We start from the raw sequence: 13,836 nt of genomic DNA on the forward strand, positions 1-13,836 counted from the left end.
AAAATTTCTTATTTTTCTTTATACCAGTTACTGATTTAAATTGCTTTTCAGCATAATTTTATGTGTCCCAGGATAAATGCTGACGGAGGCCCACACACCACATGTGTAAATATTTAAAAGTTATAAATCAAGCTATAAAATAAACTCTCTTTTCTTCCTTTGAGTTGACATAAATACCTTCACAACAAAACTGAAAATTATCTTAGTCTGTGGTTTTTATATGACTGAAAGGCTGTGAATTATTAGGCACCTGAATTTTATTTTTAATTGCATATGTCTGAGAGTTAGTGATGTTTGGCTGAATAGTAAACTAAAGGCTTGCCAAACTAATAAATGATTATGTTCTTTGCTATGATTTTTCTTTTTCTTAATTTCAGCAAAAATATTACCCTGAAATGTCACATAAAATTTGATTTATTGACAATAACATCACATTAGACCTTTCTTGGGTCATTGTAGGCTTTATGTATTTTTCTTTTAAAACATTCAAGATAACCTATTAAAACTAAAAGGTAAGAGACTGATGATAGTCAATAAAAACAAAAATTTTAAATAAAATATTTAAAGCTGGAATTTTTAGCTATATATTTTGAAAATTTAATTAAATTGTATCAATGCTTTATAAAAGTGAAAGTAATTACAATTCTAGAATTAGTATCCATCTGTCAGTGTAAAATATGCATAGCTTGCTTCACACATATTACTTCTAGACATACAGATTTAAGAATAATATGAATTATTTAATCCTACAAAATGTTGCTCATCTGCTCTGTGTAGCAGTGTCGAACAGTATGCTAATTAGTGAATATCACTGAATTCTCCAAGTGGAATCTAAAATGAGGTTTAAAAAAAGTAGATTTTCGATACTCAGAGCCTTTAAAATGCAAGTATCTATTTCATTCATGCTCTCAGAGAGGAAGGATTTGTTACTCTAGTTAATTTGTATTTTCTTTTACCAAAGTGCTCCTACTCCACACATCCTCTCTCTAGCAAAGTCTGTCTCTGACAACAGAGGCACAACCCACACACTTACAGAGCGTTCAGGGACAGTCACCTTTTACTTCAAGGAGAAAGGAAGACAAGCACAAGAGAAGTGGAGAAGCGTCTCCCTGAAGCCTAAATGAAGATAGCGTCACAGAATGAAACATCTAAGGTTCTAGACTGCACTGTGCTGTCACCGAGTGCTGGGTCTTGGGTGTACCTAATGGTCAATCTATTTGACTGTAGGGCCTCTTTTTTCCCGACGCCCAGGTCTATTTGTCTTAGCATTTGTATGCAGGGGTCCCTCCTACAGTAGTGTTTTTGTGGGGGTCACTCCCCCATTCACCGACGCCCAGGTTAAGATTTTGTTTTTATTTTTTTTTAAGATTTTATTTATTTATTTGACAGAGAGAGATCACAAGCAGGCAGAGAGGCAGGCAGAGAGAGAGAGAAGAGGAAGCAGTCTCCCTGCTGAGCAGAGAGCCCGATGCGGGACTCGATCCCAGGACCCTGAGATCATGACCTGAGCCGAAGGCAGAGGCTTAACCCGCTGAGCCACCCAGGCGCCCCTGTTTTTATATTTAAATTTTCTTTATTAACATATAATGTATTATTTGTTTCAGGGGTACAGGTCTGTGAATCATCAGTCTTACCCAATTCACAGCACTCACCATAGCACATACCCTCCCCCATGTCCATTCCCTAGCCTCCCCATCCCTGATACTCTACTCCCATCCAGCAACCCTCAGTTTGTTTCCTGAGATTAAGGGTCTTTTACAGTTTGTCTCCCTCTCTGGTTTCGTCTTGTTTGGGAATGAGAACTCTTACCTCCTTTTCTCATTTTTGTCTTTTAAAAATCCTTTTATTTTGAAATGATTTTAGATTTACAAAAAAAAAAAAAAAAGTGATGGTATTATGGAGTTGCTGTATATTCTCCCCCAAGCTTCTCCTATGGTAACATCTCTTTTGATTAAGAGGAGGATGACACTGTTCACAAAACCACAGACTTTATTTGGATCTCACCAGTTTCTCCATGATGTCCTTTTCCTGTTGCAGGATATCAGATTGCCTTTGGTCATCATGTTCCCTTGGTCTCCAATCTGTGACTGTTTGGTCTTTCCTTGTTTCATGACCTTGACAGTCTCGAAGGGCACAGTCAGGTGTTTTGCAGGCTGTCCTTCCATTAGGTTTGCCGTGATTAGACTGGGAATATGCATTTTGGGGGGAAAATACCACAGGGATGAGCTGCATCATGTCAGGGGTGCCCGGAATCAACATGACTAAGGACGGTGATGTTAACCTTTGAGCACTTCGGCTAGGTTGGTGTCTCAGGGTTCTCTAGTTACTGTTTCCCTTTCCCTACGCTATTCTTTAGAAGATAGTCACTAAATCCAGCCCACACTCTGGGTGGGGAATGTATTTCAAAACTGCATTCTATCAATGCTTATTTAATATCTCTTTTTATCCCCCACTACTTCTTCTTCCTTTTTTTTTTTTTTTTAGGGATTTTATTAATTTATTCGACAGAGAGAGATCACAAGTAAGCAGAGAGGAAGGCAGAGAGAGAGAGGGAGAAGCAGGCTCCCCACTGAGTAGAGAGCCTGATGCGGGGCTCGATCCCAGGACCCTGAGACCATGACCGAGGGCAGATGCTTAACCCACTGAGCCACCCAGGCGCCCCTTTATCCCCCACTTCTAAAAGTCCACTCAGTTCCTGAGCCTTTGGAAGATTCTGTGATATGCATCAATTCAGTTCTTGGCTTTTCCCACTATATCCCAAGTGCTTTTCTGCATTCCAGCTAGCAAGATTTTGTTCCTATTATCTCCCTTGTCTTTGTATTTATAGTTTTATGGGCTTTGAAAGATCCCTTTATGGTAGTTTTAGTGGGATTTCAGAGGAAATGAAATTGAATTATTATGTTCAATCTGCCATCTTTATCTGGAAGCCTTGGGGGAAACATTTTTTAATCATCAAAATTGACATTTAATCTGTTTGAATTTGCCATTTCTGTTTGTTATAATTCTACCATTAATGTAATCCATGGAATCACTGAATGCTTTTTTTGGGGGGGGAGGGTGTCATTGCTGTATTTCATAAAACATTGTGTTCAGGGGCACCTGGGTGGCTGAGTGGGTTAAAACCTCTGCCTTCGGCTCAGGTCATGATCTCAGGGTCCTGGGATCGAGTCCGCATCTGGCTCTCTGCTCAGCAGGGAGCCTGCTTCCCCTCTGTCTCTGGCTGCTGCTCTGCCTACTTGTGATCTCTCTCTCTCTCTCTCTGTCAAATAAATAAATAAAATCTAAAAAAACAAAAACCAAAAAAACAAAACAAAACAAAAACCACATTGTGTTCAGTCAAGAAACTCAGTTCACAGCTAGAGATGTGTCGGTCGGTGTGATTGGCCCTCATTATCGAAGGTAAATTGGGGTTACTGCTATAAAGCCAGGCTTATGCTGGGTAGGGAATGCTTCTTTTTACATACCAGTTATTAAGTCTAACAAAAAACAAGGCAGACTCAGATACCTCAGGAATAAGTGTGGGGTAGTTAATCAGGCAAAGAACCATACCCGGCTTATGCTTGCCAAAGACAACCAAAACTTGAATGGGTAGAGAAGGGGAGTTAAAATCTCCACACTGGCTTCCTGACCAGTAATATAAATGAGGCCTGGAGCCCTCTGACTACTTGCTGCCTTTCTTTTCCTCCCCCTTGTCTCTCATTTTCGTGTTTCTAGAGTATTGTTAGGTTTACAGTACAAGGGGGAGGAAGGTACAGAGAGTTCCCCCATATTCCCTGCCCCCTCACAGACATAGCCTCTTCCATTCACAAGAATGGTACATTTTTATTTTAATAAATAAATTAATTACCAAGGATGAATCTCTTATGATGTATCATAATCACCCACACAGTCCATAATTTACCTCAGGGTTCACTCTTGGTGCTCTACTTCGTATGGGTTTGGGCAAGTGTATGACAGCATATGTCTATCATTATAACATCATATAATATATCATTATAACATCATATAATATATTGTTGTAATATCATGTAATATCATACAGAGTATTTCCACTGCCCTAAAAATCCTCTGCACTCTGCCTATTCGTCCCCACTCCAATCCCCTGACGACCACTGATAGCTTTGTCTTTTCCAGAATGCCCTAGAGTTAGAATCATACAGTATGTAGTCGCTTTTTCCTCTTTTATTTTCCTACAATTTTATATAAAGTGTTTTGATATTGATTTTGTTTATCATTTAGTGACTAGGTTGCATTTTTTCCCATGCATTTTTATAGTTTTTGTTACTTTTTCTGTTGGTAATGGGACTGTATGGCTCAAAAGCCCAAACAGCACACCATGAATATTGAGAGTACTCCCTCTTGTCTCTGCCTTGCTCTCCTTTGCCTTACCCACTGTGAGTAACCTCTTTCCTTAGTATTTTTATGTGAGTTTTGGGTTTCTTTATGCCAGTACAAACATATTCTTCTTCTTCTTACACAAAAGATAACCATTCTGTGCTCTCTTCATTGAAGAATTTGTATTAGTTCATAGGGTTTTCCTTGTTCTTCTTTTACAGCTTTGTTGATGTCCTAATATTTATTTAACCAGTTCCCTTACAAAAAGTGACTTGTGTTTGTTTCTCAATATATCGTTGGCTTTGCAAATGGAATAAACTCATACAAATCTCATTTTGTAGGTATATGGATATATTTTTAGATAAATTCCCAGAACTGGGAAAATTGCAGAATATTGGCGTAACTTTGTAGTGTATAATATAGTCAGCTATCATCTGTCTTAATAGTCAGGGACAACGAGGAAAATAGCAATCGTCTTTAGTATTTACAACAGAGAACATATCATGCAGGGACATGACTGCCAGATGACAGAACTGAGTGCGTAACAGAGAAAGCAACTCAGAGGTAAGTAACAGTGGAAGAGCCACTGTCTGTAACCTGGAGAGACAAAATTAAGAAAGTTGTGTTTCTGAGTCCCAGGGCTGGGGCTCATCTTCTGGAGCCTCAGACCTCTAACGACCTGTCTAGTGAGCACTGGGGCCCCTATGGAGCTACAGTCCCTGAGGTAGAAGGGAGAGGGAGAGAAATGTCCTGGCTTTGTCCTTCCTACTCTCGTTCTCCAGTCTTTCAGAAACCAGCTGATAGTGAGGCTGGGCACCACGGTTAAAAGCAGCCAGCATCTCCTCCCGTAGATTGCAGAGCAGTGGAAGGACAAACATGAATCTGAGGACAAGTGGGCTCAAGTCTAAAGAGCCCATCCCTTTTACCACTTAGCATTTCAGTTCACTCTTCTACTCACATTTAATACTTTCCTACTTCTGCCCATCATACAAACAAAGACACTCCTTCTCCCCAAACAGGAAGTCAGACTCAAAGTCCCATTAGTCATTGTATCCTTTTCAAGTTCAGGACCTGCTGGTGATCCTCATTCCTCTCTAGCAGGTCTAGAGGTAACTTGTGGCCTGGTGACCTATGAACAAAATTGTAAACTAAGGTCTACCCGCACTCCATACAAAACTGTAAAGGGGAAGGGGGAAAAGTATAAATCATTGGTTAATATGTACATAACAAAAATACATATTCATGGTGCAATCTTTGTCGCTGTAAAAAGTCACAGTCCATATTGAGCACTTCCCTCCTCTGCCACTTATTTCATGTTTCCTTTGTTTCTAGCCAGCACTGCAGGTGGTTACGTTCCTTTAGGGTGACTGGATCAGTCAGGATACCTCAGAACAATAGAAAACACAGAATTTCAACAGAGAGAATTTAATATAGGGAATTGATTAAGCAGTTTTGGAGAACTGAAAAGGCAGAGAAGATAATACCAAGCTAACCTAGAGAAGGGAACTCCCGGATTAAGCTACCGCTCCAGGCCTGGGGTGACAGCAGGAAGCTCAAAGGAGGGGCCCTCAGACCTTGGAGCAAGCACCATAGCTTAACTGTTGCTGATATCTTTGATTAGGCATGATGAGCCTGGTTCTAGAAGTGCTTCCCATAAGTTGAATGTTACCATTGCTAACTACTTGTCTGGAAAGCAATTCTTCCCTTCTCCTGTCCTCTGCCTTGTAGAATTCAACAGGAAGTCAACTGGCAATGCAGATACAGAGTTCCTATAGTCCCAGCCTGGGCATCACAAAGCAGAGCATGAAAGTACGCTTGGACTGAGAGGCAATGGTTTAATGACAGGGACAGCTCCTCATGTTGCCTACTCCATGTCCATACACAACTTTCTCCATGTGTTTCAACTTCCTGTGCAGCAATACCAAATTCTAGCCATTTCTCTAACAAGATACAACTACCCTTTGTAGAAATAGGCACTCTCACCTTTAACCCCAAGAGGGAAAGTTTCCAAATGTCATTACATTCATGTCTGGATGGTGTCAATTACTCATGTTCAGTTGGAGTCCCTCTTGAATATTCTGTAATCTAAAGATGAAATTGTAAGCTGACCACTGCCATTAATTCTTAAAAGCACCATGGGAAGGGAGAAGAAAAAATTATTTAATATATACAAAAACACATAAACAGACACACATGTGCACATACATTAAGCAAAGAAGAAAATAATGCCTAGATATTAATCTTTTTTTCTGTCTGGTTGTAAGCCTGTGGTTGACGTTTCTAACTTCCTTCTTCCCCTACTCATTTCATCTTCCCTTTGCTCTGAGCCAGTGCCTACCCCAGGTGACACGATCCAAACCTCTCTCCTGAAGGCTCTGAGTCTTCCATCGTCCTGTCTTTTCTTGGTTACTGTTTTCCACTAACTTTTAGCATGTTGAGGAGAAAATGAACATAGGTGACACAAAGGAGAGAGAAATGACGTGCTTGGTGATAACTAGTGGAATGAGAGAACAGTGTAATATTTGTAGCGCCCATGTGACGGTTCTGATCTGAGTTTAAGTGAACTACAGAAGGATCTGGGCTTAATGTAGGGTTGCCAGCTGTCCTTGTTTGCCCCGGATAGAGGGATTTCCTGGATCCTGAGACTTCCTATGCTAAAACTGGAAATGCCCTGGCAACTGGGACAAGTAGGTTACCCTGGCTGGGTAGGAACTGGTGGGGTAGATTAGTGACGGCAACTTCTTGGCAGAAGCACGGAGTCCAGTCACCTGGGATAACCGGTCCTTAGGGAGTGGCCAGTCAAGAAGTCTTAAACTTTCAGTAAGAGAGCCTTTAGTGGTGCATGGAAACAATGATTCTTAGTCCTCCATGGTAGCTGCCATTCACGTCGATTCTTAACCCACGGATGCTATGGGTCAGTGTAGGCTCTAGAGAGATAGGAGGTTGGAAGTAAAATCAGAGTGTAACCCAGGGGAGACAGATTCTTTCTCACCACAGACCACCCCACTGCTCTGGAAACTTGAAGGTTTTGGTGCAATGGTGACATCAGTTGAAGGTGGGTGGGGGTATTGCAAGGGATGGGGAGTAGGAACTTGGTAACATACAATGGCATGTACTGTACTAGCACTTATAGTAGAACTGATGTGCTTGGCAGGACAGAATAACATTCATGCAGGTGGGGCATTCACTGGTGAATTTTAAGTTCTTACTGCAAACATGACATCAACAGGCTGGGGAGTGGGGAGGCCAGAGGAAATTTGGTGACCCTGGCTTTTCTGGAAGCAGTATCACAGGAGAAAAGGCTGGGTTGATTATGATACTTTCCTTATAGTATTGCGCCACCTAGTGTTAGCTTTGATGTATTTCTTTTGTCCTAGTTCCATGAATTAAGAATCTGTTGTTTCCAAAGTCATCAGTCATTTGTTATTTTTCTCATTCAGCAAATACTGACTGAAGACTTTCTATATGCAAATCAGTTTTCTAGGTATTGACATTAAAACCGTAACAAAACCCCTGAATTTATGGAAGTTTACATTCTTGAGGGGATAAAGATAAATGCATAAGTAAAATGAAACCTATGCTATATAGTTATACATGTGAAGGGAGGAAAATAAATCAAGAAAGGAAGGATTAAATTTAAGGTTTTGTGGGGAGAGGGTCTATAATTTTAAATCAGGTGGTCAGGGAAGCCTCTGATTAAAAATGAGATAGGGAGCATTTCAGGCAGAGGTAATAGTGCAAAAACCCCAAAGTGAAAAGCTTCCAAGTTCAAGGAACAGTGAGGAGGAAAAGGCTGCACTAGGGGGAGATCATTAGGAGGTAAGAGCCTTTGGAATCACCGTGAGGACTATCACATTTATTTAGAGGTTGAAAATCCTAACAGAGTTTTGATCAGGGACATGGTCTTGTGTATTTATTATTTTTTTCTTAGAGAGAAAGAGAAAAAGAGAGAGCACACACTCAAATAGGGAGGAGGAGTAGAGGGAGAGGGAGAAGCAGACCCTGCTGAGCAGGGAGCCCGATGTGGGGCTTGATCTTAAGACCCCAGGATCATGGGGCGCCTGGTTGGCTCAGTGAGTTAAAGCCTCTGCCTTCAGCTCAGGTCATGGTCCCAGGGTCCTGGGATCGAGCCCCGCATTGAGCTCTCTGCTCAGTGGGGAACTTGTTTCCCTGTCTCTCCCTCTCTCTCTCTGCCTACTTGTGATCTCTCTCTCTGTCAAATAAATAAGTAAAATCTTAAAAAAAAAAAAAAAAAGGACCCCAGGATCATGACCTGAGCCGAAAGCAGACAGTTAACTAACTGAGGCATACAAGTGCCCCTTGTGTACCATTTAATAGGATCACCCTGGCTGCTGTGTTGAGAACAGACTGAAAGGCAAGGTCAGAAGCAGCGAGAGCAGTAAGATGCTATTTTAATAATCCAAGTGAGAGGTTACAACATGAGCCAGATGGATGACAATGAAGGAGGAGTAAAGTGGTAAGAAATTGTTAATGCCTACTTTGCTCTGCCCTACCTCAAGGCTTTGGGACTAAATTATTTGGGAAAGTAAGGAAAAGGAAGGAAGGGGCCACTTGTAGGTTTTTAATTCACCTGGATTTGATTTCTGTGTGTGATGAGAAAGAATACAACTTCATTTTTTATAGGAATATTCTGTTTTCCCAGCAGAGTTTACTGAAAAGATTATAACCATGCATTACCATTACTGTCATATATGAAGTGTCCATTTATGTATGAGTCATTGCATATCTTGGTTATGTTCCACTGATTTGTCAATTTCTGTGACAGTATTAGTGTTTTTTTTTGTTGTTGTTGTTGTTTTACTTTATAATCAGTCAATATTTCGTACAGCAAGAACTCTCACCTTATTTTTTAAAGAGTGTTCTGGATATTCTTGGCCCTTAAAATTTCCATAAAGTTTTAAATCAGCTTGTCTAGGGTCATGTGGGTGGCTCAGTTGGTTAAGCAATGGACTCTTGATTTCTGCTCAGTCATAATCTCAAGGTTGTAGGCTGAGCCCTTTGTCTGGCTCTGCACTGAACGTAGAGCCTGCTTGGGATTCCTTCTCTCCCTCTTTCTCTGCCCATACTCCCCTGCCCCACTCATGCACATGTGTGCTCTCTCTCTCTCTAAAATAATTTCTTTTAATTTATCAAATTCAAACAACAACAACAACAACAACAAAACAAACAAAAACAAAAGCAAAAACCTAAACCTATTGGGAATTTTAATTAGAAATGAATTGAACTGATAGTTTTTGAGTGAATTGGCATGTTTAGCCCTGTGAAATCTTCCAGTTCACCATTTATTTTAGTCTTCAGTGACTTTCAATAGATTTAGAGGTTTTTTTTGTTTTTTTTTTTTGTTTTTTTTTTTTTTAAGATTTTATTTATTTATTTGAAAGAGAGAGATCACAAGTAGGCAGAGTGGCAGGTAGAGAGAGAGAGAGAGAGAGAGAGGAGGAAGCAGGCTCCCTGCTGAGCAGAGAGCCCGATGCGGGACTCGATCCCAGGACCCTGAGATCATGACCTGAGCCGAAGGCAGTAGCTTAACCCACTGAGCCACCCAGGCGCCCAGATTTAGAGGTTTTTGCATATTTTTTGATAGGTTTATTTCTAGATACTTGATTTTTTATGCATTGTAAAAAGACATCTTTACATAATATATTTGCTAACAGTTTTTGGCTAGTAGTTGGAAACGCAGTTAATTTGGGTATTTTGATTCTTCATCTAACAATTTTGCTAAATGCTCTTATTAATTCTAATGGCTTATCTTTCCTGGGGGTTCTATGAACATAATATACCATCTGTAGATAATTATGCCTTTTATTTACTTTTCCTGACCTTCATGTACTGGTTGGAATCACTAGCACAACCTAGAACAGAAGTAGTGATACCAGCGAATCTTTAATTGTTCTTATCAGTGGAAAAGCTTCTAATATTCAACATTGAGCAAATGGTAAGTTTACTTTGGTTTTCTGTAGATATTCTTGATTGGATTAAGAAAATTCCAATATTTTTGGGGGGGGAAAGTTTTAAATAAAATCATGAATGGATGTTGAATTTTATAAAAAAAATTTTTTTAAAATTTACATCTAGAAATACTGTGATTTCCCCCCCGCTTTAATTTTTTAATGTGGTAGATCTCACTATTTGATTTCCTAATGTTAAACTGACCTTAAATTCCTAGGATAAATCCATCTTGATCATGACTGATTATCTTTTTAATAAATTTCTCAATTTGGGTTCCAACATTTTCTTTATTATTTTTTATATTTATGTTTGTGAACGAGATTGGCCTCTAACTTTCATTGCCTTTGTTGGTTAAAGGATGCCTGAGAACACAGTCAGGTTTTGGTATCAGAGTTTAACCAGCCTCTGAAAATGAGTTGATGCATCTTTCCTTTCCTGTCATCCTTGAATTTGTATAATTTTGGCATTATTTCTTCTTTGAATTTGCCGGAGAACACATGCTAATTCCAACATAATTAACCTGCAATGTTATATTAGTTTCACGTGTACAATATGGTGATTCGGCAATTCTATATACTACTCAGTGCTTATCATAAGTGTACTCTTAATCCCCTTCACCTAGTAATTTTTGAGGGAAGACTTGTTTTCCTCCTCTGAGTCAGTTTCTTGAAGATATTTTATTTTTCTATTTCTTCCTGTGTCATTTGCAATTTTATATTTTTCTTTAAAAATTTCCATTTCTTCCTATATTTAAACTTATTGAAAATTTTTGTTTAAAGTATTTTTTTTATTGCATTTGAAGTACCTGTGCTATTGGTAACAATATCTCTCCTGTTTATGATATTGTGTTTTCTTTCTTTTTTTCTTATTAAATTTTGAGAGTAGTTAGTCAATTTCATTACTCTTTTTACACAGAAACCACTACCTCATTTAAAAACTATAACATTGACCATCTTTCCTGTTAGGTATGGTCATATTATAGATTTTATTGTAGATAGTGATTTCACATGTAAATATTTGTTCTGCTTTGAAATACATTCATTTTTTACAGTCTTTGGTAGGGGCAATAGATTTTGTAACCTAAAAACTTTAAAGGTTAAAGTAAAAATTAGCAAATTAAGCTCTAAAGCAAATTAAGCTCTTAAGGCACTAAGTGAAAATTTTTGAACAAGAGACAGAGATCACTCAGTAGAGTTGTTCAATAAAGTCCTTTTTTATTATAGTTAAGACATAAAAATGTAAAGACTATTATAGCGAACACTTTATTCTTTTATTTTTTATTTATTTATTTTTAAAGATTTTATTTATTCATTTGACAGAGAGAGACAGAGCAGGAATACAAGCAGGGGGAGTGGGAGAAGGAGAAACAGGCTTCCTGCTAAGCAGGGAGCCCAATGTGGGGCTCGATCCCAAGACCCTGGGACCATGACCTGAGTGCACTATGATGAACAATTTAGTACCAGTAACCAATCTTGGAAAATAAAACATTTCACGTACAGATGAAATATATTGTATATCCCTTTCTGGTTACATTTCCTATCGCAGAGGTTGACCATAATAACAAATATGATTATCCTTGCGTTTACATCTATATTTTTGCCTGTACATATATATTCTTAAGCAGTATGTGCTGTTACTTTGCATCCTTAAAGTAATATATAAATGATAGTACATGGCACGTGTTCTTCCGCAGATAGTTGTTGCTAAATATTATTCAGTTAAAAACATTTTTTTCTGAAGTTTTCTTCTTTTTTTTTTTTTCTTTTTTAAGATTCTGACAGAGATAGCGAGAGAGGGGAACATAAGCCGGGGGAGTGGGAAAGGGAGAAGCAGGCTTCCCACCAAGAAGGGAGCCGGATGTGGGGCTCCATCCCAGGACCCTAGGATCATGACTGCCCCAAAGGTAGACACTTAACGACTGAGACCCAGATGCCCCTTCCTGAAGTTTTCTATTCTTAAATTTGTTTTGAGATAATTTGGAGTTGCTTGTTGAATTAGTGAGTAGTTTTTTTTGTTTTGTTTTTAGCAGTCTCTATGCCCCATGTGGGGTTCAAACTCCCAATCCTGAGATCGAGAGACACATGCTCCACCAACTGAGCCAGCCAGGTGCCCATGGAAGCAGTTTTTTATGATGGTTGTTCTAATCTTTGTCAGATAATTCTAGCATCTGATTTATCTCTTTATTGGCGTCCGTTGATTGTCTTTTCTTGTTTGGGTTGTGACTTTTCTTGTCCTTGGTATGATTTTTTTTTTTTTATTATATCCTGGAAATTTTGAATAGTAAGAGTTGGAGTCCTTGGATCCTCTTTTTTTATTTCAGCCAGTGGTCACCCTGTTTATGTTTGAGGCATCATCCTTGGGTTTCTTTTCTGGGCTGTGGTTCCAGTGATAGTATAGGATTCAGAGCCTGTATAGTGCTATTCTGGTCCATTTCACTCACCTGGCACCATCTGGGCTCCTGTTTGCTTGGCTGATGCTGCCCACAGGGGTGAAGAGCTCTTTCCTAGGCAGATCCTGCTAGGGGAAGTGTGGAAGATGCTAGGCTATGAGACAGTGAGGGCTTCCTTGAGCCTGTTGTCTGGGCTACCCTGTGTCTACCTAATCACTGCTGGTATTGTCTGAGGCCATGGAAGATGCTTTCCTGGGCTCTAGGCGGTGGGTGGAGGATGGAGTGCTTTCTAGGGCCATCTCTCTGGGTCATTTAGTGTTGAAGCCTTCTTCCCCATCTCTGCCAGTGCCCCTGAGGGAGAAAAGCAAATACCTGGGCCTCCTTTCTGCCTCTGGTGGTAGCGGTGGAGGTCATCTCTTGCCACTGGGTAGAGGCCCAAGAGATGCTAGAATGGGTCTCTGTCTACTGCTAAGTGAGGGCCAAGAGACACTGAGCTTCTGGGTGGAATTCTCTGTCTTCTCTTTGCAGTTGCTGTCGGTGTAGGCAGAGCAGGCTGCCAGATACAGCATTGAGATGGGGTTCCCCATTAGGTCTCTGATGAGCTGCCTCTTTCCTGGGCTTTTTCCTGGCTGGTCCTAGAGTTTATTTGCCTTTTTTTTCCCCCCTGGCTTTGCCTTTTGGTGGTTCTGAGCTGTGTGCCTCTGCAGTGCCCACCCAGTGTGGGATATATGGGAGACTAAAGGAATTCCAGGGAACTCCCTCCATATCATTCCTCAAGTCCTAAGGTCCCTAAGATCCCTAGGGTCCCTAGCCCATTTGCTTTCCTTATTCTACCTTTCAGAGTCCTCTTATAGTTGTCTACAATTATTTCCAGTATTTCCCTCTCCCTCTGCCCCCTTGCCAAAGAAAAAAGAATGAGTGCAAAAGAATATTATGAAGAATGAATCTTTGTAACAATAGAGGTAAGATATGTTTTTGGTAGAATGACTCTAATTCACCTAAGTTCAATCAGATAATAGATTAAATACTAATTGAAATTAATTACAAAAAGTATACATCTCCCAACACTAAAAAAGGGTATTTGATGAAGTTTTTATCCGATGAATATTTTTTCCCTTACATAGATCCCTTTGACATTGTGT

At 39.7% G+C, this 13,836-nt stretch overlaps 1 long non-coding RNA gene across 1 annotated transcript in view; it reads left to right on the forward strand.

Moving 5' to 3' along the window:
* Positions 1-13,836, forward strand: part of LOC106004018 — a 58,878-nt gene that overhangs the window by 14,710 nt on the left and 30,332 nt on the right. The window lies entirely within an intron of this gene.

The sequence above is a fragment of the Mustela putorius genome, unplaced genomic scaffold (assembly GCF_011764305.1).
Source record: "Mustela putorius furo isolate JIRA1106 unplaced genomic scaffold, ASM1176430v1.1 tig00000596_pilon_pilon_pilon, whole genome shotgun sequence".
Classification (NCBI taxonomy): domain Eukaryota; kingdom Metazoa; phylum Chordata; class Mammalia; order Carnivora; family Mustelidae; genus Mustela; species Mustela putorius.